General features: G+C 40.0%; 1 pseudogene; it reads right to left on the reverse strand.

The window, feature by feature from the left end:
• Positions 1-11,421: 11,421 nt before the first annotated feature.
• On the reverse strand, positions 11,422-12,015 carry LOC139016783 (rho-related GTP-binding protein RhoN pseudogene; annotated as a pseudogene).
• Between the last annotated feature and the right edge of the window lie 12,046 nt (positions 12,016-24,061).

Consider the following 24,061-nt stretch of genomic DNA (forward strand, 5'->3'; position numbering starts at 1 on the left):
GCTATGCCGGCCGGGCTCCATTGATTTTTTTTTTTTTTTTTTTTTTTAGAGGGTGGGAGGGAGGAGGAGAGATAGAAAGAAAGAAACATCAATGTGAGAGAGACACATTGATTGGTTGCCTCCCACACATGCCCTGACCAGGGCCAGGGATCAAGCCCCCAACTGACTTGCATGCCTTTGACCAGAATGGAACCAGGGACCCTTCAGTCCTAGGACTAAAGTTCTACCCACTGAGCCAAACAGGTGAGGACCAAGCCACTGATTTAAAGAGAAGTGAAGTGATCTAGTTGAAGCTGGACACTTTTGCTGTTTGCTGCATGAGGATATAGATTGAAGAGGACAAAGGAAGAGAAAAGACCAGTTAGGAGGTTCTTACAACAGTTAAACATCATGATGGGCTATGAGCAGAGGAATGACAGTGGGTAGGAAGATATATTTAAGGTATATTTTGGAGGCAGATTAGACAAAATAGATAAAATTCGTGTGAAGGTGAAGGAGAGGAGGAATACAGAGTGACTGCTGGTGCATGGCCTAAAACATTTGGTAATTAATGGTGCCATTTACTAGGAGAGGAATATATTTGGGGAGGAGGTTGTAATATAATGGGTAAGGGTAAAGTAAGCTTTGTTGGAGAAATTTATTCACTTCATGAAACTCTGTCGTCTCCCCATCCACTGAGTAGTGTGTTTTGATCTGGTATAGCTCAATTCACCAAGCAACATTCCCCAACAAAGGGACTATCTTTCTCACTACTTTAGATATGTGCAAATAAAGGATACAAAGAATATTTTTATGCTCATCAAATAATACCAATTTCCTGATAAATAAAAGGACTTCATAATGGGTGCCTCTGGAGCTCAGCTATTGGCACCCTATATTCTGAACCTTTTGCTAAAATCCTAACAGAGGCGCCTAAAGGAGCATGCAGAACTATATGAACTTGGCTTTCCTCAGGAGGGGAGAAAAATAAAATGTTTGGAAGGTGCATAGGCTATGGAATAGAGATGTCAAGTAGAAAACAGAACCCAGTAAGAAGATGTCTGGATTAAAATGTACATTTGGTGCATTCTGCTTGGAAAAACCAAAGTATTGACAGTCACAAATATGGAGAGGAGAGAGCTCAAAAGACTTTGCCAAATTCCAGTAGAGTGTAGTAGGAAGAGGAATATCTGAGAAAACAGAAGAGCCTGGTGAAGTAGGAAGAAAACTTCAGTGTGTTTTCATGTAAACTGAGAGCTGGGGCTTCAAGGTGGAAGTTGGATCAGCTGTATAAATTGCTGTATAAACTAGTAAGACAGAATCTAATTGCTTACTCCTCCCAAAAAAACTTATTTAGTACAAAACAATCAGTGGATTACTGAGAATCATAGCCTTTAGGAGTTAGAAAAATTCAAGTTTAAAAAATATTTCCTATTAAAGTTAAACTGATGTCTTTATGACACCCAAATATGTGAAATGCCTGTCAGCCAAATACGGAAATTTAAAAGTAAGTAAACATCTCCCTCAATGGACTCTTTTGCTTTACATTCTATATAATAAAACCCTAATATGCAAATTGACCAAACAGCAGAACAACCGGTTGCTATGACGCACACTAACCACCAGGGGGCAGACGCTCAACACAGGAGCTGCCTTCTGGTGGTCAGTGCACTCCCACAGTGGGAGTGCCACTCAGCCAGAAGCCGGGCTCACAGCTGGCAAGCACAGCAGCAGTGGCCGGAGCCTCTCCTGCTTCCGAGGCAGCACTAAGGACTCCTCGGGGGATGTCCAACTGCCGGCTTAGGCTTGAGCCGGCAGTTGGACATCCCCCGAGGGGTCTCAGACTGCAAGAGGGCTCAGGTCAGGCTGAGGGACTCCCCCGCTCTCCCCAGTGCATGAATGTTGTGCACTGGGCCTCTAGTCTTATTATAAAATTTGACCTCATTAGCTCCTGGCCTCAGAGTAGAAATTAGAGTCATATTTCTGGTGTCAGTCATACCACTGTCTGTGGTTCCTCAAGTCTCATTAGAGTATTTTAAAGGACTAAAGGCTTAGGTAATCCTCTCACGGGGCCTGGGACCATACAATAAGAGTTTTACTACATTCATATCAGTCTAGACATAAAATTTCATTGAAATCCATATGTGGGTTAAATTTTTACAGATGGCTATCCATCTGTCTAATGAAATAGACAGATGCATGAGGCTTAGGAATGAAGAAAAAAATCAGACATTCTGTATAACAGATGCAAATTAGAACAAAAACCTCATTTGTAACTAATATTATTTTAATAGCTTTGTTTCCTTCAATGTGACCTGCATAAAGACCAGATACAGTTCAGGTAAACTTCAAATACTAAGATGTTAAAAAAATTTAATTCTAAATGCACAATCACTTTTTAATTCACTTTGATAAATATAGTGAATTGTAAGTTGCTAATACCTACTTCTCTCTAAAATAGATTCACATTTCCACCTCAAATGATATAGCTAAGTATAAAGGTTTATCCAAATGTCTAATTGCTGAGATTAAACCCTTTCTTAGTTTTTTAATAAAATATCTATGACCTTGTATTATTCCCTACTGTTCAAATTATGAAATCAACTATTTTATCTGTATTCTATCTCATTCTATACCATTTTATGCTTTTAAAACATTTTAATAACTGAAATTTGTCCTTGTGTTATTTCTCAAAGGCCAGTCACAATGGAGACAATATGCTTCCTACAAATATTCAACATTTACAGTTTTTGCTTCTTCTAAATCTAAACCATCATTATCTTTTTAATATTTGAAAATAATATCAACTTGAGCTGTTCATTATTTTTTTTCCTAGCTACTAATTCACAATAATATTATAAAATGTCCACCCAGTTTGTGCCTCAATTTCCACATCAGTAAAATGAAAGTGTCCAAATGGGACTTTTAAAAAAATGGGCTACCTATTAAACCCCAAAACCACTCCAGATTAAGACCCAATGATCCTAAAATCAGAATAAGGGGGAGGAGGAGGAGGTGGTGGAGGAGCAGAAAGAGGGGGAAGAGGAGAAGAAGGAGGGAGAGAAGAGAAAGAGGAGGAAGAGAAAGAGGAGGAGGAGAAATCCTAACCACAGGAAACCCAAGCTTGCAAGTGTAATGGGTTTGCAATGATATTTAAACCCATGAGATCTGAGCCTTCATAGGGAACAAGGGAGACAAAGCAACTTCACAAATTATCTATTATAATTTTGCTTTATTCTATCAAACTATGAAACTTTGAAATAAAATAGAATAATTTCTGGCAATAATAGACTTCAACAATTTTATGAATTGTTTAGTTTGAATTAATTTCCATCTTTGAAGGCACTTTATATTCAATCTAATTTAATTTGCTTGGACATCTTTAATCAAACCCCTCATGGACCATCAGTTACAGATTTCTACCCAAATTTACACCTGAGCTGAATGAGGCAAAGGGAATTAAATAATGTGTAAAAATCACAAAGTGAGGTAATGATGCAGTTGAAGGTAGAAAACAGCACCTTTTGTCTTTCAGCCATTGTCTCCTAACACTTAAACTTTTCTTATCGTTGTATGGTTAGAAAACAGATACATTACTGAGCAATCAATAGGCTCCTGTTAAATGAAAAAATAAATATTCAGAATAGATTATAACAAACTGAAGAAACACATTGTTTTTGCAAGTGTTCAACATAGAAAAATAATCCCTAATATTTATTCTTTATTTTCTTATCACCCCACCTCCAATTAATCTTACAGGTGGCTTATCAAGGTCTTGTCACTCCTACTTCCACACAATTTATATGTGAATTTCTTATCTTCTACTTGTGTTTGGTTTATCTAGCTTCATTCTTTCATTTATTTACTAATTCTATCATCTGTCTGTACTAGAACAGTGTGAAATGTAGGAAGCAATGGTCAGACTCATATTTCTGGGGTCTTCTGGCTGCATTGGATAGTCCTAAACTGGGGGGAGGAAAGAAGCTGAATAAAAATTAATGACAATTGTAAGGACTGAAAAGTGATTATTTGTGGAAAAGAAAACAATAAATGAAAATTTCAAGAAGGAAATCTAACATTTGTGAGAGTCTGAGAAAAGAAGAATAGTATTGATTCTTAGCTATATTTGACAATGTATATAAGGGTAAAGCCACTTGTCTTTGACATCTCCTATCCTATTCTCTGTGAGGCTGGTGTCCATATTGGCTCTGGATGATTTAAGAAGCATTCCATCTGGAATATCTATATTATGTATCTCAATAGTACTAATCCTATATAATAAAAGCCTAATATGCAAATAAACTGAATGGCAGTCGGTGGTCGGGGGGAGGTACGGGGGGTGGGGAGAGTGGCTGGCGAGCGGGTGGCGCCAGACCAGCCAAGGCAGGTGCCAGTGGGCAGAGGGAGGGTATGGTGATGGGGGGGTGGCAGCAACCAGCAGTGGCGGTAGAGGGATGATTCGGGGGCAGGGCCGGCCGCTTGCTGTCCCCCAATCAGCCCTCCGGTCACCTCCCACAGAAGGAGGCCACTGGGGGTGGGTAGATGGGGAGCGGGGCCAGAGCTGCTCCTTGGTGGTCAGTGCCCCACCACAGGGATGTCCGTGGGGAGCGGGCCTAAGCCGTAAGTCGGACATCCCCCAAGGGCTCCCAGACTGTGAGAGGACACGGGCCAGGCTGAGGACACCCCCTCCCCACCGAATGCATGAATTTTCATGCACTGAGCCTCTAGTAATACATATTAAAGAAAAATTTGGAATAATCCTAATGGTGTTTTGCTAATCATTTTACAGATTTACCTATTGCAACAGACCCCTTTTAGGCGGTACCGTGCAGGAACTATTGCTTCCTGAGTGCACACAAAGACCACGTGTCTTTGCACACCTGATCATCTGGATGCTAATCAGTTGAGAAAGGCACTGGAATATAATGGATTCCTGGAAAGTGCTTCAGCTGTCATAGCTCCATGTATCTTAATGCCCGTACACCATGTCTTTGTGTCTGGACAGAAATGATCAAAGGAAAGCATACTGACAAAGTAACACAAATGTCAGTTGAGGTGTGAGCCACTGTATTTTAATACCAACAACCGAAAACCACAATGCCTACTGATTTCATATATGAAAAAACCTTTTGCCTACTCAAACCTAAGTATATTTGGGTTCACTACTGTCCAAATTATATAATTCTGGGAAACTAAATATCTTAGGTCTGAAATACATGTCCCAATTGTACTCCAACAATAAGCACTCAGTGACAACATCATGTTTGGTGGATAAACCAACATTGGCCAGACCCTCTACAGGAGCCTTGGGGGTGAAACGGTTACAAGATTAGTAGCATGAGTATAAGCTGAATGTATATTTAATGATGTGAGACACCAAGAAGCAAAAGACTTATTGACCTCTACTGGATACATACAAGGGATAACATTTCAGGAAGAAAAGATAGCAAGGGGTTTAAAAAGGTAACACAGTTTTAGAAAACTAGAAAGAGACACCTGAACAGATAATTAGACATCCTACCCATAATCCAGCATGGGAAACAGCATGCATGCCGAAAAAGCAGTGCTGTCTGCTATGCTCTGCCAGATGGAAAGTAGAAATAACAATGGACTGGGGTCTGGCAGTGGAAGCTCAAGGAATGAACCCGTGGGAAACTAGTGGCCCCTAATTTATAGAAATTAATAAATGAGGAATCTCATCTGCATACATGCTTTCTGACAGCCATGGTCTCACAGATAAACATAAACCTGACAGTTGAAATTACTGGTTGGGGTTGGGAACGTATTAAAATTTCCTGGGATTCTACTGGTGATGAGAGGTTAAATATTACTTCAATATGAGGCCTACTGGTACCCTTTGTCCACTCCTCCTTGTAATATGAACCAGGATATATGATGATGACTACAGAAGACTGGAATCCTTAACTAACTAAGATTTGCTCCTTCATTCTAATCCCAGTCCATGATAACATCATCATATTGGTAAGGTCCACATTTGTTGGAAAGTTGAGTCTAATTAATAAAATAATTGCTACTTTCCCGGACAGCATGGCTCAGTGGTTGAGCGTCCAGGTATGAACTAGGAGGTCATGGTTCAATTCCTGGTCAGGGCACATGCCTGGGTTGCGGGCTTGATCCTCAGTTGGGAGCGTGCAAGAGGCAGCCAATCAATGATTCTCTCATCATTGATGTTTCTGTCTCTCTCTCTCTCTCTCCTTTCTTCTCTAAAGTCAATAAAAATATTTTTAAAAAAGGGTGCTGGATTTTGTCTAATGCTTTTCAATGAAATAGGAAGGAAGTTATCAGTTCATCTGGAGACAGGTGGATAAATTGTTGAATGGTAATAGAGAAGGTATGGAACAGTGATGCAGACAGAGAGTATAAATTAATTACAAAACTGTCATGATAGCAGGCAATAGTCAAACCCACTAGAGTAATTTTTTATTCTTTTTAATATTTGTGATTCTTCTCTAAATTAGACCCTATTTTAATTAATGAAACTCTAGGATATATTTTATTATTCAGCTGGGAAGTTCCATTAGCAGTTCACCCCTCCCCCTAAAATGTTTTAATATTACAATTGTGTTATTCCTGATAGTTATTTTATATAATGTAATTTAAATAAAAATATGTTTGATACTCCCTTTGAATTTAAGTCAGTTGAAGATTGGTGGGGTAAGAAATCACACTTTGAGAAGTGATACCATCGGGGATCACAGTGAAACATTCTTTTCAATTTTTTCTTTTCAAATGATCCTTAGGAGAGTTATGTTATTTCAAATACTCCTACATATTTCTCAGTTATTTCTAGATATTTCATATTTTACTTCTATTAAGCAGAGAATAATGTTGTAAATAATAATTTCCTATCCACAACTTTAATGAAATACTAACGTTTTCCTTCTCTAGTGACACTTAGTCTGAGACAACAAAAAAACGAAATATTTTCTAGTCCCTTGTGACTCAATGTATGTGTTTGAGACAGTGTGTGAGTGCACGTGCATGCTTTGAATTTTATTAAAAGATTTCCAGACAATAAAGTTGACACATTACGCAAGGTTTTTCTCTTATTACCCGAGTTCCCCCCAAAGTTATTCTAATATTAAGTTGTTGGGCAAATATAAAAGAATGCTGTTGTATGTACTTAACTAAATTATAAGTTCTTACTAAATTCTAATTTCAGCTAGGCCACATTAAAGATGTATCTAAACTGACCTGTGAGTTACAGCTATTGTTTTTCTTGGTGGAATTGTATTATTATTGTTCTTGCTGTTGTAGGATCTGTTTTTCCATTCACTTAAAACAGCTACTCTGAGAACTCTAACAAAGGGCGGCCTGGTCCCTGGCGCTGAAGAGGCTTGGAGGGAGGGAACACCAGGCCTGGCAGGGGATGCAGACAACATCCAGCCCATCCCCCCTAACTGTCCCTATTAGCTATTCTCCTTGAGTCTTTCATTCAGATGATAGCTCCCCATCAAAAGGTTGAACTGCCCTTTCCCCACATTCCCCACACGGGCGCCCCTGTAGACCTCCCAGCTCAGTTCCAGGGACGTGGGCACACCGCTACTCTCTCCCCCAGCCCTGTGGCCCCTCTCCTGGCTTGAGAAGCCCAAAGCAATCACCGTTCCTTCTATGGAAGAAAACAACATTTTTCATCATCTTGGGGAGTGGGCTGAAGATCACTCAGATGAGTCCAGAGGACCCACACTTCTGCCCCTGCTGCTCACTGCTCCCTCAGGATCTCCTCGCCAGCTCTGGGTCACAAGAGCCGTACACGTTTCCAGAAGCCAGACTTACAGTTGAGCAAGGCGGGGGAACGCTGCACATGCCTGCTGTGCACCACTGCTCCTTGGCTGTGGGCACCCAGGTGCATGCTCTGCCTCTCCCTCACCTCACCAGCAATTTCAGAAGATCACATGGAAGGCTGTGTGTTTGCCCAGACTGTTCAGAGGAGTGCAGGGAAAGATAGTGCTGGTGGAGAAGCTGCCTTTGCACAAGATAAGGCTGAACCCATGTGGTGACCCGGGACCATGAAGGACTCCTCTGGCAGAAAAGTTCTTCAGGTTCCGTACATGTTTCTTTTCATTGATAAAAAAAACATTTATTAAACAGCAAGAGGGGGTTTATTCAAGGGGTCTGCTACAGTGGGGTTTTGTAGTAGAGAGAAGAGATTGGACTCAATTCCAAATACAAGAAAAAGTGGAAATATACGGGAAGTACTACAACAACCTAATACATTATTTTTTTATGTTAGTCAACTGCTAGATGCCTATAGGTCTCATTTGACTTTTGAGAAAATTAATATAAATAAATGTTGATTTATGACCAAAAGGGGGAACTGTGGACGGAAAAAAAAGGACACATGCTAACCTGATAAGCTCAGGGAAGGCCTACATGGCAGTTTTGCAAACTCAAAGACCTAAAGTAACCACAAAGGATGGTCTAAAATTAAAACTTTAACTAAGAGCAGTTTATAGTGCAGGGGTGGGCAAAGTTTTTGACTCGAGGGCCACAATGGGTTCTTAAACTGGACCGGAGGCCGGAACAAAAGCATGGATGGAGTGTTTGTGTGAACTAATATAAATTCAAAGTAAACATCATTACATAAAAGGGTACGGTCTTTTTTTTTTTTTAGTTTTATTCATTTCAAACGGGCGGGATCCGGCCCGAGGGCCATAGTTTGCCCACAGCTGTTATAGTGGGTAGTCATGTCCTAGACCAGTATCTCCCCTGACAAAGGTCAATCTTTACCTTAACTGAGCCTATTGTCTTTTTGTATCTAAGATAACATACCTGTGAATTGTCAGGGTAACTTGTAACTTCCCTTTTTCTGGATTCCTCAGGGCATAAACAAATGTGTCTGGGCACCAGGAAGGAGATCGTAAATGCCTTCATTGTTATTGTTATCATGTTCACTGTTGACCGTTAACTATCCTGTACCCACTTGGGTAAAAGAAGGATGTGTCAATCATTTTACTTTTTATCCAATCCCAGAGGTACCCCCCCTTTTGCTTTCTCCCGCATCCCTATTCTATCACCAATGGATTTAATGTAGTTCACTTATGTCTCCTTCTTTGATTGTAATGTATAAAACAAGGTGAAGAACTGCCATTCTCTGGATCATTATCCTAATCCTTTGAGATTCTGTTTCCCAGCAATTGTTGACAGTTTGGCTCAAATAAACTCACAACAATTCTTTAAATTTGTTAACTGCTTTAATATTATGTATTAGTTCTTCCTCTTGTTATAGGCACCAGAAATGATGTTATCAGATAGCCCCCTGGGTCAGAGGGAGATGGCTGCCCACTCCTCTGTTCTTGTCATAAGAAAGATTTCAAGAGAGTGACACCAGACAGCAGCCTTACAGCAAAGCAAGCAGATTTATTAAGAAAGTAAGGCAAGCAAATTAATTGAAAACACAGTTAGCATAAAGGAAAAGTGGGCCACACAGCTAATCTGAGCACCTGTCCCATGGCGGTTCAAGAGGTTATATACCCTTCTTCCTATAGATTCCAAGGTTTCTCTGCCTGATATCTTGGGTAGCACATTAGGTTTCACAGTCCCCCTTTTACTTTCTTGTGGCTTTTCTTGGGATGTTTGTACATACACCTGGTCATCTTGTTGGGCAAGTCCTAAGAAGGCTGACTTATTTATTCAGTGGGTGAGGTAAAACTCCACTCTTTTCTTTTTCCTTCCCCCTTCCCACTTCCCTGTCTTAACAGTTCTAGGAAGATTTAAGCTATGTCTTTTCTGGTTAGGGAGGAGAGGTATTAACTATGTCCTCTCAAGTGTCCTTGGTTGGGGAAGATAAGGTCTTGCTGCAAGCTGGCTGCAAGCTGCCCAAACTCTTTGGCCTTGTTTAATTTTCTTAACTGTTTCCCATTCCACCTGCTCAGGAATTTTCCTATCTTCTTACTATCCTGTCACACTCTCATAGAAGAGGAACTTAAGGCACTAAAATTGGTAATTTAACTGGGAAATAATTGTTAGATTTATATATCAAAATGCAATAAACCAAAAACCCCAAAATGAAATAAAGTCAAACAAACTAAAATTCTCTAGCCCACATTTTTAGGAAGACCAGAAACCAGCCTAGGGAATGATATCAGTTCTGAAAGGAAATATAATTAAATCTATTCCTTTTTAGTTAGTATTCCATCTCTAAGGAATCACTGTTCATTGCCTGTATTCTTATGAGGTCAAGCTCAGAAGTTTTCTATTCTAGATAAAAATCATAATCACCTGCAAATGATTTTTTTTAAATGCCAATGTCAAAGTTGTATCTCAAACCTTATCTGGCACAGGGCCCTGCCATGAATTTAATATCGAAATATTCCCATAAGACAGTGATTTTCAACCTTTTTCATCTCATGGCACACATAAACTAATTACTAAGATTCTGCAGCACACGGAAAGATGTATTTTTTTGACAACCTGACAAAAAAAAAAAAAAAAGGTATAGCACAGCCGGTGTGGGTCAGTGGTTGAGCATCGACCCATGAACCAGGAGGTCACAGTTTGATTCCTGATCAGGGCACGTGCCCAGGTTGCGGGTTTGATTCCCAGTAGGGAGCATGCAGGAAGCAGCTGATCAATGATGTTTCTCTCTCATCGATGTTTCTCTCTATTCTTCTCCCTTCCTCTCTCTCTAAAAATCAATAAAACATGTTTAAAAATAGGTATAATTTTGATTCATTCACACTGAATAGCTATTATGTTGGCTGATGTCATTTTTTATTTGACAGTCTAAGGGAAAAGAGGTCAGTGCTCCCGACTAAATGGTCAATGCCCCTGACTAGATAGTCAGGCATCAAATGTTTTAAAAATTATTATTTTTTCCCATGGATATGGGTTTTATTTAGGGACTGTTGGGGGAAGACAGGGAAGAGCAAGCACTGATGCACGTATGGCAGGGAAGGACTTCTCAACTTGCTTTTTAATTTAGTGCCTGTTGCCTGGAGGTTAGGATGAGTGAGAACATCTGTAGAAGTAAGAGGAAAGGAAAAGGTAAGGTTAAGGCAGGTATACTTCTCTTAGGGGAGAAAGCTAAGACTAGGATATAGGGATTTGGGCAGGGAGGGAAGGCATCATTCATATACTGAGACTCAACTAAGGTTGCTGCTTGATGCCAGCTTCCCCAACCCTGCTGCCTCATCCCAGCTAGCAGGGCAGGCAACTTCCTGTGGATAGGAGAGAGATGAGGATATAGGAATCCTGGCACCCTCTGCCTCCAGGTCCCTTACCTAGGACAATTGCTCATTCAGCATGCCCTGAAGTCCCAACCAGAGTTAGGAAGCCAGGGTACAGGCAGGGGAACAATTGTGCCATTCACCACCCTTCCTGACACTCTGCCCCTCCCTAGCTCCCCACATGAGGTTGCAGCTCTTGGTTCCATCCTTCTGTATCTTCTCCAGTCAGGCCATCTTGCCTACTTTGACCAGATCACTGCAGTCCCTGGAGTGAGTCTGTTTGGCTCAGCTGCCTATGGCCATGGCCGAGGGAGGCCACTTAGCCACACAGAAGCCATCCCTGATGCAGCGCTCAGAGGACTGGGAGGAACACTCCATGCAGGACAGAACCCCCACCTGGCCAGCACAGTGCCCTGCTCATGTGTAACAGGGATAAGCTTTTGCTTGGATATGTCCCTCAGCATTGCCAGGTCATCTGCATATCCAGTTTACAGCCAACCAGCACAACCTTGGCATCGGGGCAAAACTCCCGAGTCTCCCTTTGCCACTTTCTAAGGGCACTGTCCAGCATTTCTGGTTGGCTAACGTCAAAGCAGATGAGCACAGAGTCTGAATCAGGAAATGCCAGGTACCAGACGTTATCAAAGTAGGAAGAACCCAAAGTGTCCCACATGTTGAACTCAATGCACACTTGTCTATCTCAAAGCTTACAGTGTAGTCTTCAAATCAGGAGGGACGTAACTCCCCGGCTAGATGTCCTTGCAAACACCTGCAGCAGCGTCATCTTGCCACACTTCGTGTCCCTCACCACCACAATCTTGCAGTGGCCAATCTGCCCCCTTTCCATGGTCCCCATTATGTGCCATGCCTCCTCTGCAACCCTCCTCCCAGGTCTCAGCTACAGCCCATCAGGCTGACCACCTTGATATCTCATGGGCTTGGGGAGTTCCCACCCAGGGAGAAGGAGCCCTCTGTCCCACCCCCAACCCCCTTAAAAATTCTTGTGGCACATTGGCTCACATAAGTTGAAAACCTTTGCTATAGGAAGTCCACTGCAAAGTCAGGGTTAAATACTCCTGGCCTAGCACAATGCTGAGGGCTCAATAAAAGAAATGTTGGTTAATTGACTGTGTCGTCACAGAATAAAGAGGCATGAGGAGTAATTTTGCACATGGGGATAGCATCTAACAGGAGAGCCCTGTGCAGTATGTTGTGTCTTGAACACTGAGTCTGAAGGAAGAATCTGATATTTTCTAAAATCGTTAACATTTATTATTAACACCATTGTAGACTCCCTGCCAGGAATTTCAGCGTGAAATTTCTTTGTAAGCTTGGGAACTAATAATCAGCAGTGGAAACAAAGTGTTTTATAACAATAAGGGAAATGAACTTCAAAAGAGAATTAATTCTTTTTTAGATCTAGGAGCGCTTGCACTGATCTGCACAGTGGGTGCTCTTCCCTGTAACATCTGATGACCATGCTTCAAGAGAACAATCTAAGGTAAAAAACGATATCAAAGATCTAATATCAAAGTCAAATACAACTTTAGTTACTCTTACACAAATATAATGATACAAAATTATTTCTTGTTAAAGGCATAAATGGTCAGCTCTTTACATAAAATGTTGAGTTTGATTTTGACATTATCTCATTAAATTTACATAATCAAACCAAGCATCATCCCAGTGTTAACTTGGGGGAGGAGAGGTTCCTGGGTAGGTGAGTGCGAGCTTCTAGAACGCCCTTTTATGGATAGATTTCCTTAGTGCCATGCTCTGGCATTTTGATTAGGTGCCCTAACAAACAGCTGTTAAATAGTCTTGATAAATGTTTGCAGATAGTGAGTTGGGTGGAAAGAATGGATTCTGAGAGTAACACTGAGCCGGCCAGCTGCTGAGAGAAAGGAATTGCCTGGGCCACGCAGCACTGACTTTTACAAGATGTTATCTCATTTCATTTCATCTACACAATACCGGTTTCAGTGTTCCCGTTTTGCTAGGGAGGAAATTGAACACCTCACCCTGTAACTTACAGGGACACACTGCCAGGATGTCACACAACCAGGGTCTGGATCAGGCTTGTCCAGCTCCAAAGCTCAGCACATTTCAGGACCACAGTTTACTGAGTCCTGTTACTAAGTGTTTCAGAAAGAAACTCCAGGAAACTGTAGATGAGGCTGCCAGTAGAGCATCAGAGGAGAGAGGAGGGTGTCAGGGGACCTGGCTCCTTGGGAGTTAATGTCATGCCAGTGTGAAGCAGCCTTGAGTGAGAAAGAAGCAGCCCCCAAAGTACCTTAGCACTGTGCTCAGCATCTCACAACATACTGCTTTCTGGCCAAAGTAGGCTCCATGCTCGTTTTTATACTGCTGTCAGCTAAGAATGGTGTGCTACGTATTTAAAGGTTTTAAAAAAAACAACCCACAAGAATCTGAGACTAAGAATGGATGTTACCTACAAATCCTAAAATATGTATTAGAGAGTGTTGACCAACCCATGGACTAAATCCTACCATACTTTTCAGAGGAGAAAAGAAAAATTTGCTGTAGGAAATGTGGTCAATTTGAGATCCTGGTCTAGACAATAGCTGAAGTCTTCTATTCTAAACAATGAGTTCACCCTCAGGTGATGTTTAATAGTTCATTCAATCATATTTTTCTAATCCTTTTCATTTCAAAAGAGGATTATGCATCTATAACACAAACAACATAAAAAATAGATGAACAGAAGAAAAAATGAAGGAAAAACAATAAAGTGAAATTTGGAAGTCAAGAAAAATATTGTGGTATAGTAGTAATTATACTTCCCAACCCTGCAAATTTATTGATGCAATAAGGCTCATTTCCAGATTCTGGGAAATTGAATGATTGATGTAAATGTTTCAGGAGATGTTAATTGCTCCCAATAATTTATATTGTCTAGGGAGGCATTTTATAGAGGATTATTATTAAAATGATTACAAGTATATAAATATCACTTTAATATATATATTTATATACTGAGTTGGGTTTTAATTACATACTATACATAATTAAGATAAAATTATCTTCATTGATATAATGAAATACTGATTTTTGTCTCTCTGTTTCAAATTTTCTAGTTGCATGTGGCCAGGATTTGCTATAAAAGACTACATTTTGTTTATGAACTAACAGATGAATAATGAGACTGCCAATTGTAACAGATCTCTGAAACATGAGACTATGTAGGAAATGAGGGGGAAAAAAGTGAATGTCTTAAAAATTATGGTATCAGCAGAAATAAGATTCATGGGTTTTTTTTTTAGGAAGTTTTCCATGAGTTCTATTCCTTTTTTAAGTATTTGAACAGATGTAGAACACATTTCATCAATTTAACTATCAAAACCTTACATTTCAACAGAAAAATTTTTCCAAATTCTCATGATAAAGCTTGTAATAGTGAATACAATAATGCTAAAAGTATTATGTACACAGAAATAATACAAATGATATCCAAACCCATTGTCAGTTTCAGTAAATCATATCCATCACCTAATTTTTCTTGAATATAAGAGAGTTATGATTTTATTCTTCCCTACGGATGTTTTCCCAGTGTTTGATAGAAAGAAAATGCACTTAAATTTAAGAAAAAGGCATAAGGTAGTGAGGAAACTACAGAGAACAAATAACTGAATCAAGTTTCATTTAATACCATGAGTTAAAATGAATGAGAAAATAGTAGAGAACATACAGCTATCATTATAAAATGAAATAAGAATAAAAGAAGGAATATCATAAATTCATGGCAAGTCACTTCCAAAGTTATGTTATCATATATTGTGAGTAGTTGTCAGTCAGTTATCGGCATCTTGTAAAGTCTTTGCACTACTTGACAAGTAAGTGTTATGTCCATGGACAACATACAGTAAAAGAAATAACAATACTCTTTAGGGAGATAAGCAAATACTTGCTTTCAAATTTGAGTGGAAACTGAAGTTCAAATGGATTTTTCAGTCTCCTGGCTGGAAAGACCCTAGTAAAGACATAGCAAGGTCTGTTTTGCAGGAGTCTCTCAGAGCTAATCCTGTTCTAGGTTTCTTTAGCATTTTCGTCTCTTGGTCACTTTTGCCAATATCAAAAGTTGTGAGTGTTTGGGAACTTCAAACTGGACTCCTTATAAATTTAAATCCTAGCAGGCATTCAACTTGATATATGTCCTTTGGAAGACTTGAATATTTTCAATGGTTTTATTGCTTATTTATGTAGAGAGATAATAGTTATCCCTGAAGACAATTTATAAAAACAATGAAAAAATGCCTCTTAATCTTGTTCATATATGTGTTTTATAAATGTGCCTAGTGCCATAAAAAGCTCCCAAGCTAGTCTTCTGTTGTTTAAATGTGCACACAAAGAATCTAAGCGCTGTTCTGACAATAAATGCTCTCACATTGAATAGTTCACTCTCAAGAGGTATGGTTTTCGGATTTCCTTGAAAACTGAATTGATCCCCACAATCACTTTCAATCATATTCTTTTATGAAAAGTAAATTTGCTGTTAGTTTCTCAAAATTAACTTTATTGCATTATAGAAAAGTTAAAATGTACCTATATATCTAGTAATACAAACATTATGGTCCCATTCCTTCTAAGTTAACATTGTTCTGTTGCAATAGGAATTCTATTAATTCAGGTGAACAAATGAGTGTTACCGTAAAATGTTTCCACCAGTTCTCTGTAGTGCCAAAATTGCAGGGGACCCTATGACTTAGAAGAAAGCTAAAGCAGGCATTCCTTGTCTTCAGGAACATTCTATTTCTGTAGCTGAAATATATAGCCAATTTATCGTCAAAAGTGGGACCTGTTATGACCCCGTATATACACCAGGAACTAATGATGACAATAATGTTATCATTAAGGAAATAATGGGGTGTGGGAGGGAGCAAGAGCGAAGAACGTTTATTTTTAAAAAATCCAATTTCAGATTTCCCTGACCTTCAAGCATCACTCTTCACTTGGGCCCTTTTGATTGCTACAGATATTTAGCATTTATTTCTCATATGAAATTAGAAACAATGAATATAAAGCATATTATTTTGAACATAAAGCTCTGGTGTTCAGAACAGATCTGTGCAATAATATTACTCCTGGGTTACTCTTTAATGATGCTGTCATTGTGTAAAGTGTAGTTAGTAGCACACATTTAATTCACTCTGCCAAGATTTTACCACCTGCTGTCACCATCATATATTTTGCGCCCCTGGTTAATTATTTTTATTCATTTAATGAACTCCTAAAGGATGGTTTAAACTTTAAAAAACAACTGTTTGTCAAAAGAATTATGTATCCAGCTAAGAAAAAGCAAAGTATCGTACTAATTGAATGATTTCCTTAAGATTTAATAAATCTTTAAGAAAACTAATAAATACCAGGAATTGGGCCAGGAGTTTTCACATACATTTTGTAATTTTATTACAATACCTTTCAGAGATAGATGTTGTGTTAATCCTGTAAAGAAACCCAAACTCAGAGATAACTTTATTACCCTAATAGGTGGAGTTGTCTGAATTCAATGACAAATCTTCAAGTTCAGTTCTTTTTTCATTTTTTAATAATAACCCACAATAAATTGAAAAAGTATACATCACTGCAGTTTCTGCAAGCCCCATGTCTTTAGAGGAAAGGTAAGTGTTTAAATTTCCCAGGGGGAGGAGAATGCTTTTCTCCTGATTGTCCTTGAAATAGACAATAAAACAATAAGGACACATTTTGTTCCATGACCTAATGAATATTTTATAGAACAAAACCTTCTCAGGTTGCAGAGTGTGTATCAAGTGAAACAGAGCCAAATGAGGCTCCTGAGAGCGGGAGGTAAGAGCATGCAGTAAAATATGACTAGGTAAAATGGCAAGCCTTTCATGACCATAGAGATGTCCTCACCAGGGAAGGTGAGGGGTGGAGCTGCCATAGCTGCTCACATTACAAAATGAGCATCATTTGTCTAGCCACGATCATCACCCTGACATAGCTAGACCAGGGTGTCCCCACTCACGGGAAATAATTAATAGTTGCAGATGAGAGATTTGCATCTTGTTTTCCCCAAGACTCACCAGAAGGCTCTGCAGAGCTCCAAGGGAATTCAGTGAAAATGTGGTTCTCTGTGAAATACCCCTGGTGATGTTACCCCATGATAAATCACAGCAACTGACATAAATAGTTAATTGCAGATGTTACTACATACATGTCTCTGAGAATATAAGAAAGTAAGAACTTTCCAGAGCTGCCAAGTGATGTGTAAATTACCACGTGTTAAGTTTCCTCCTGTGTCTCAGTTCAAGGACCTCCTTGTTGCTTCCTGGGCATCAACCACAGTCTGTTCAGCAGGATTGACATGAACTCTCTCTGCTGAAATATGCTGTTAGCTTTAATGGATTTGTTCAATTCACTGCTGAAAAGAAACGAAAAAAGCTGATGAGAACTGTATTACTTTCAATTTTTTAAATGGCTGTTAGGTTCATGATAATAAATTTTGAAACCATGATTCATATGTTTTTGTTTAAGCACACAATTCTTAGTTTGTTTACTCTCTCTCTCATCCTATCTAATAATAGGCAAAGATGGTAATTGACCATACCTCTGCTATGCTTCCTATTGGCTAATCAGCAGGATATGCAAATTAACTGCCAACAAAGATGGCGGCCGGCAGCCACGCAGCTGAAGCGAACATGAGGCTTGCTTGCTCCAGTGATGGAGGAAGCCAAGGTTCCCCGCCTGCTGCGGCCCGACTCTGAGCCGGAAAGCAACAATGTTTCAATTATAGAAGGTAAACAAACCCCAGATACCTGCTTTCAGCCAGCCAGGGCTTCAGAGCTTAGAGAGCCAGTGATGGCAACAAAGTTTCAATTATAGAAGCTAAACAAACCCAGGTACCTGCTTTCAGCCAGCCGTGGCCTCAGAGCTGGAGCTGGGCCTCAGAACTGGAGCCAGCTCTCAGCTCCAGTGACAGCTATAGAAGGTAAATAAATCCCAGAATAAAAAAAAAGAAAAAAAGGAGAGGCTGGGAGCTTTAGTTGCCTGCCAGCCTGAAAACAGTCCTCAGCCCCTCACCCAGACTGGCCAGGCACCCCAGTGGGGACCCCCACCCTGAAGGGTGTGTGACCAGCTGCAAACAGCCATCAGCCCATCACCCAGGCTGGCCAGGCACCCAAGCGGGACCCCCATCCTGATCCAGGACACCCTTCAGGGCAAACCAGCTGGCCCCCACCCAATCACCAGGCCTCTATCCTATATTAATAAAAGGGTAATATGCAAACTGACCCTAACAGCAGAAAGACTGGGAATGACTGGTCACTATGACACACACTGACCACCAGGGGGCAGACGCTCAATGCAGGATCTGTCCTCTGGTGGTCAGTGAGCTCCCACAGGGGGAACTCTGCTCAGCCACAAGCCAAGCTGATGGCTGCCAGTACAGCAGTGATGGTGGGAGCCTCTCCTGCCTCCTCAGCAGGATGTCTGACTGCAGCTTAGGTCTGCTCCCCGCTGGCAAGTGGACATCCCCCGAGGGCTGCCGGGCTGCCAGAGGGATGTCTGATTGCCATCTTAAGCCCAATCCCCTGGGGAGCAGGCCTAAGCCAGCAAGTGGTCACCCCCGAGGGGTCCCAGACTGTGAGAGGGCACAGGGCGGGCTGAGGGACCCCTTCCCCCCAACTGCACAAATTTTTGTGCACCGGGCCTCTAGTCTTACTATAAAATGTTACTTTCATAATTCTAGACCCTTACCTGCCATCTTGAATTCAAGGTAATTTCCATTTTAAATATTTGAAGAAAAGCCTCTTATTCAAAGTACTAAACAAACCACAAACTTTTTGTTCACATCTATATATATCTATAAAAGCCTAAGAGACAATTGCAACTGAATGGATGACTGAACAGGATACGTGGGGTGACCAGGCCGACAGGGGGGTTAGTGAGGGATGACCAAAAGACTGAGCAGCAGGCTGCAAAGATGGCAGTGCCCACAGCCACAAGATGGCCAGCAGGGGAGGGCAATTGTTGGTGACCAGGCCAGCAGGGGAGGGTTGTTAGGGGTGACTGGGCCAGCAAGGGAGGGCAGTTGGGGGGATCCAGGCCAGCAGGGGAGGGCAGTTGGGGGTGACCGGGTCGGCAGGGGAGGGCAGTTGGGAGCTATTGGGCCATCAGGGGAGCAGTTAGGTATCAATCAGGTTGGCAGGGGAGTGGTTAGGGGGTGATCAGGCTGGCAGGCAGAAGCGGTTAGGGCCAATCAGGCAGGCAGGCAGGCAAGTGGCTGGGAGCCAGGAGTCCTGGATTGTGAGAGGGTGCAGGCTGGGCTGAGGGACAACCCCCCACCCAGTGCACAAAATTTGTGCACTGGGTCGCTAGTGTTTTTATACTGTTTACATAGTTGGATGAAAATAAACAATAACAAGAAATAAAGAATATGTGTTTTTACTTATTCATTACTCTACATATTGCTATATGAAGAATTTTAGTTGTTATAAACAGTGCTATTGCTAAAGCTGATGGAAAACACTCATGAGGGGGTAATAGGGTGTAGTGGAATGGTTCATGCACAAGCCTTGGATAATTTTAGATTAATTTTTATTACTCTTTGGTTATCAGCCTCAACATGTTAATCTATATTTAAGTTTCTCATAAAGTGGGAATAAGAACACTTTTACTGCATTATGCTCTAATTGAGTAATATTTCATTTATTTCTAAAAAAAAATGAATATATGGCCCGGCCGGTGTAGCTCAGTGGTAGAGAGTCGACCTATGAACCAGGAGGTCACCGTTCAATTCCCAGTCAGGGCACATGCCCAGGTTGCTGGCTCGATCCTCCGTGGGAAGCTTGCAGGAGGCAACCGATCAGTGATTCTCTCTCATCATTGATGTTTCTATCTCTCTCTCTCTCCCTCTCCCTTCCTCTCTGAAATCAATAAAAATATATTTTTTAAAAATAAAAAAGAATATGTGGGAACTTCATGATAATTAATTACATAGAAACTTTGATTATTTGTTAATCAGTACCAGTGCTAGTTAACAGGACAATTTATATTGAGTAATGAGAAGAACTTTAGCTTTAGTTGCTATAAGTTCAATGCAAATAAATGCTATTCTGTGATCTTGCATTAACAGCAGTGAGGGTGAGATGCAGTTTATTTGCTCTAACCTCACATAGGGTATTGTATCTTGTTATTATGATTGAACATCACAAAAAGCAAAACAAACACTCAAAAAGAAAAAAAAAAGAAAAGCTAGTTTTTAACTTTTTTCGAGGCACTTTTGGATGTCTTATTTTAGCACATCTTTCATTTTGAGCCGAAATTTTTCTTCCAGTCACTTGGTCTAATTCTGCCCATTGGTGCCGCCTAGAGCAAATCTAACCCCCTTTCATGTAAATGACTCTTGGGCTTTCAGTGTCATTGTCATTTTGGCAACCTTCCTGTGAATAACCTGGGTTTACACATTCACTCTAAGCATATTGTTTAGAACTGGGCACAACCCTACTACAGCTTTGTCTGGCTATCAAGAACAGAACAAAGTTGTCTCCTCCCTGGTTCACTTAGTGCAGCTCAGGCTTTACATAGATTTCCATAGCAGCTAGAACCAGCAGTTCACTCATTCAGCTTGCATTCATCACTTATCTATTGAGTGTAAGGCTCTGTTGTAGACAGACAGACATCCAATAGAGAGCTTATACAATTTAGTGAGATACATTTAATGAAGTCCCTTTATTCTTTTTCATAAGAGCTCTCATTAAACCATGATTTGCACTTGGAGATTATGAAGTTTTTGTATGTTGTTTTTTTTAACCATGTGTAGGTATTTACATTTTTCCTTATTAAATTTCATCTTGTAAGATTTCATTTTATTTAAATATCCACTCAAAAATTATATGTGGTGTGTCAGCATTTCAGGAACCTTTCTGCCTGACTTCATTGCATTTCAGGTGCTGTTGTGTTAGGCATTCATCCATCAACCTTCCCTTGAGGATATCCTTGAGCTACAATTGAATCAGGAGCAGTAAATTCATCTGGCATGCTAATCAACACTTTGTGGTACTAACCCATGCTGCCCTATGGTAGTAATTCCAGTTCTAATTACAAAATATAAAACTAGAAATAAGATAAATGAAAATTTAGACTAAAAAGAGTAAGATACAACATTTCAAATTATAAAATGATTGAAATAACATTTATTATAAGCCAGAGAAATCGCTCTGTGATCAAAATTGTATTTGATATTGTGATAGAATGATAATTAAAAACAGATCTAGTCCCTATCCTTTCGACTTTTATAGTCCAGTGAGGATCACAGACATGAATCATATGATCCAAATAATCATGCACACCTAGTTAAAAATTTAAGCTGCAGTGTATTTCCTAAAAAAGTATCCATCCTTTAAAAATATATCCTTTAGAGAATTATTTGAGAGGAAGTGGGAATTGTCTCAACATACTAGTAATATGCCTGGTGTCTGGGTAAGTTCATGGTGAAATGAGGCTGAAATGAATTGCTATTTACTGGATCTGGACAATGGGAACCTGAGGCTTCATTCTCTTATTCTTTCTATTTGTGTATCTCTAGTATTTACTATAATAAAGATTGGTAAATTTGGAATTATTCAACTCTTGACAAGTGGTAGAAAGAAGAGATACCCAGTTTGATGACTGCATGTAACAGAGGGGTTTGATATAGCTAGGGAGGTCTAGATAGCTTCTGACAGGAAGTGACAATTTAGAAAGATGAATGGGAGTCACATGACTTAGAGAATTAAATGCAAAAGATTCCAAAGCACTGTTGCAGCAGGAACAATACCAGGTCTGAAAGCCAGTGTGTCTAGAGCAGGGGTGGGCAACCCCTGGCACACGTGTCAAACATGGCATGCCAGTTACTTTTGCTGGCACGAGAAACCCTCTCTTATAATCTTCCATTTACAATTTTTTTTCTTAATATCAACTTTTTTATTTTTCAGATAAATTCAGTGTAGGTGCATCTTAAATAAATAAATAATTTTACATAACAAGTTATCTTAAAGACCATAGACATGGATTGATGAGAGAGGGGAAGAGCAATTTCTATGCCTCTGCCTTAACTCTCCCTGCCTTCCTACATCCAACCAGTGTTTTGGTTTCATCCACATACGTTTCTGAATCTTTTCATCCACATACGTTTCTGAATTCTCAGTGATGAATTTTTTTATGTCTTGTAATAGGAGTAGCCTGACGGATGAAAGTAGTAGCTCGTGCATATCTCTGAAGGTCACGAAATATAAACCTGATGCAAAATCTCTGTCACCAGTGATGCAGCAGCAAAAGTCCCACTGATAATATCAAACGGAGTCATAAAGTTTTCTGTCGGACTATCAGTGTACATGTATACATTAAAAAATCAATGTATTTTTCATCATCATACACTGTGTTTTTGTCACTCGAATGAATTTTATTATTTCTTCAAGGTTCTTTGCATATGTACACCTTAAGAGATATCAAGTAGGCGTAACATGTTCTCAAAAAATTAGGGTTGGCACGCAGAAGAATTTTGAGTCAGAGATTTTGCTGGTTTTGGCATGCACTCACAAAAAGGTTGCCCACCCCTGGTCTAGAGGGTTTGGGGATGGCCAGGGGCACCTGGATGGTAGATGCTGCTGAGGGATGAAGCGAGGGCCAGATAAGGAATGATCTTTGTCCTAATGGCAATAGGATGCCATAGAAGGATGATATGCATGGAAGTGACAAAATCATATTCGCTTTTTGAAAAGATTCCTCTGGATGCTTTGTGAAGACTGATTGGCTGGAGGCTAGAATAGTACAGGTGCACTAATTAGATGCTCCCCAATTTCCCCAGAAAACATGTTTGTCACATCAGGACCATAAAGCTTTAGCTGGCTTTGGTTTAGATCAGCGATTTTCAACTGGTATGCTGCAAGAATTTTTACAACATGCAGTGCCTGACTATCAGTAGGAGGCAATAGCCTCCTTGGATTGTCAAATAAAAATATGACAGCAGCCAACACAATAGTAGCTTTCCAGTGTGAATGAATCAAAATTAAGCCTATTGCTTTTGTCAGACCAGCAAAAATAAATTTTTTGGTGAGCAGCATAATTTTAGTAATTACTGTATGTGTGCCATGAGATGAAAAAGGTTGAAAAGCATCTGTTTAGACAAAGTGCCTTTCCTGTGTACTTTACCACTTTCATATTCTACAATTCTCTCTTTTCTTCAGCTCTTCCACTGCCTTCCTGGGACAAGGCTCCTTCATCACCTGTCTGAATAGATAAAAGCCAGAACTCTCCAGCTGCCTCTACTACCCAGAATCATTCTTTGCCCAGGATACCTAGCCTGTAACTCATTCTTTTAAAAATGTATACCCTCTAGCCCTAGCTGGTTTGGCTCAGTGGATAAAGCATCAGCCTGTGGACTGAAGGGTCCTGGGTTCGATTCTGGTCAAGGGCACAGGCGAGGCAGCCAATAGGTGGTTGTCTCTCATCATTGATATTTCTATCTCTCTCCTTCTCCTTCCTCTCTGAAATCAATAAAAATATATTTAAAATATATATATATATATTCTATAGAGAGTTTGGGGCATAGAATATTTTGGTTATTATATTTTAACTTGAAAGGAATATCACAGTTACTAAATATGGGTGGTAGGGTTATCAAATAAAATACAAGAAATTCAGATAAACAATGAATATATTTGTAGTATAAATATATCTTGAAAATTGGGACATACTTATATTAAAATATAGGGTAAATTATTTAGGATATATTGCTATTAAAATTATTTTATCAGAAATTTAAATTTAATTGGCTCTCTTATTGTTATTGTCGTCTTAAATGTAAATCTGGCAATCCTAGGGGATGGAAACAGGTAAATGTCTGCTAACACAAACCTTGAGCCTGAGTGACT

The sequence above is a fragment of the Myotis yumanensis genome, unplaced genomic scaffold (genome assembly GCF_028538775.1).
Source record: "Myotis yumanensis isolate MYYU_CA2020_CCGP unplaced genomic scaffold, mMyoYum1.0.hap1 SCAF_9, whole genome shotgun sequence".
NCBI classification, from domain to species: Eukaryota; Metazoa; Chordata; class Mammalia; order Chiroptera; family Vespertilionidae; genus Myotis; species Myotis yumanensis.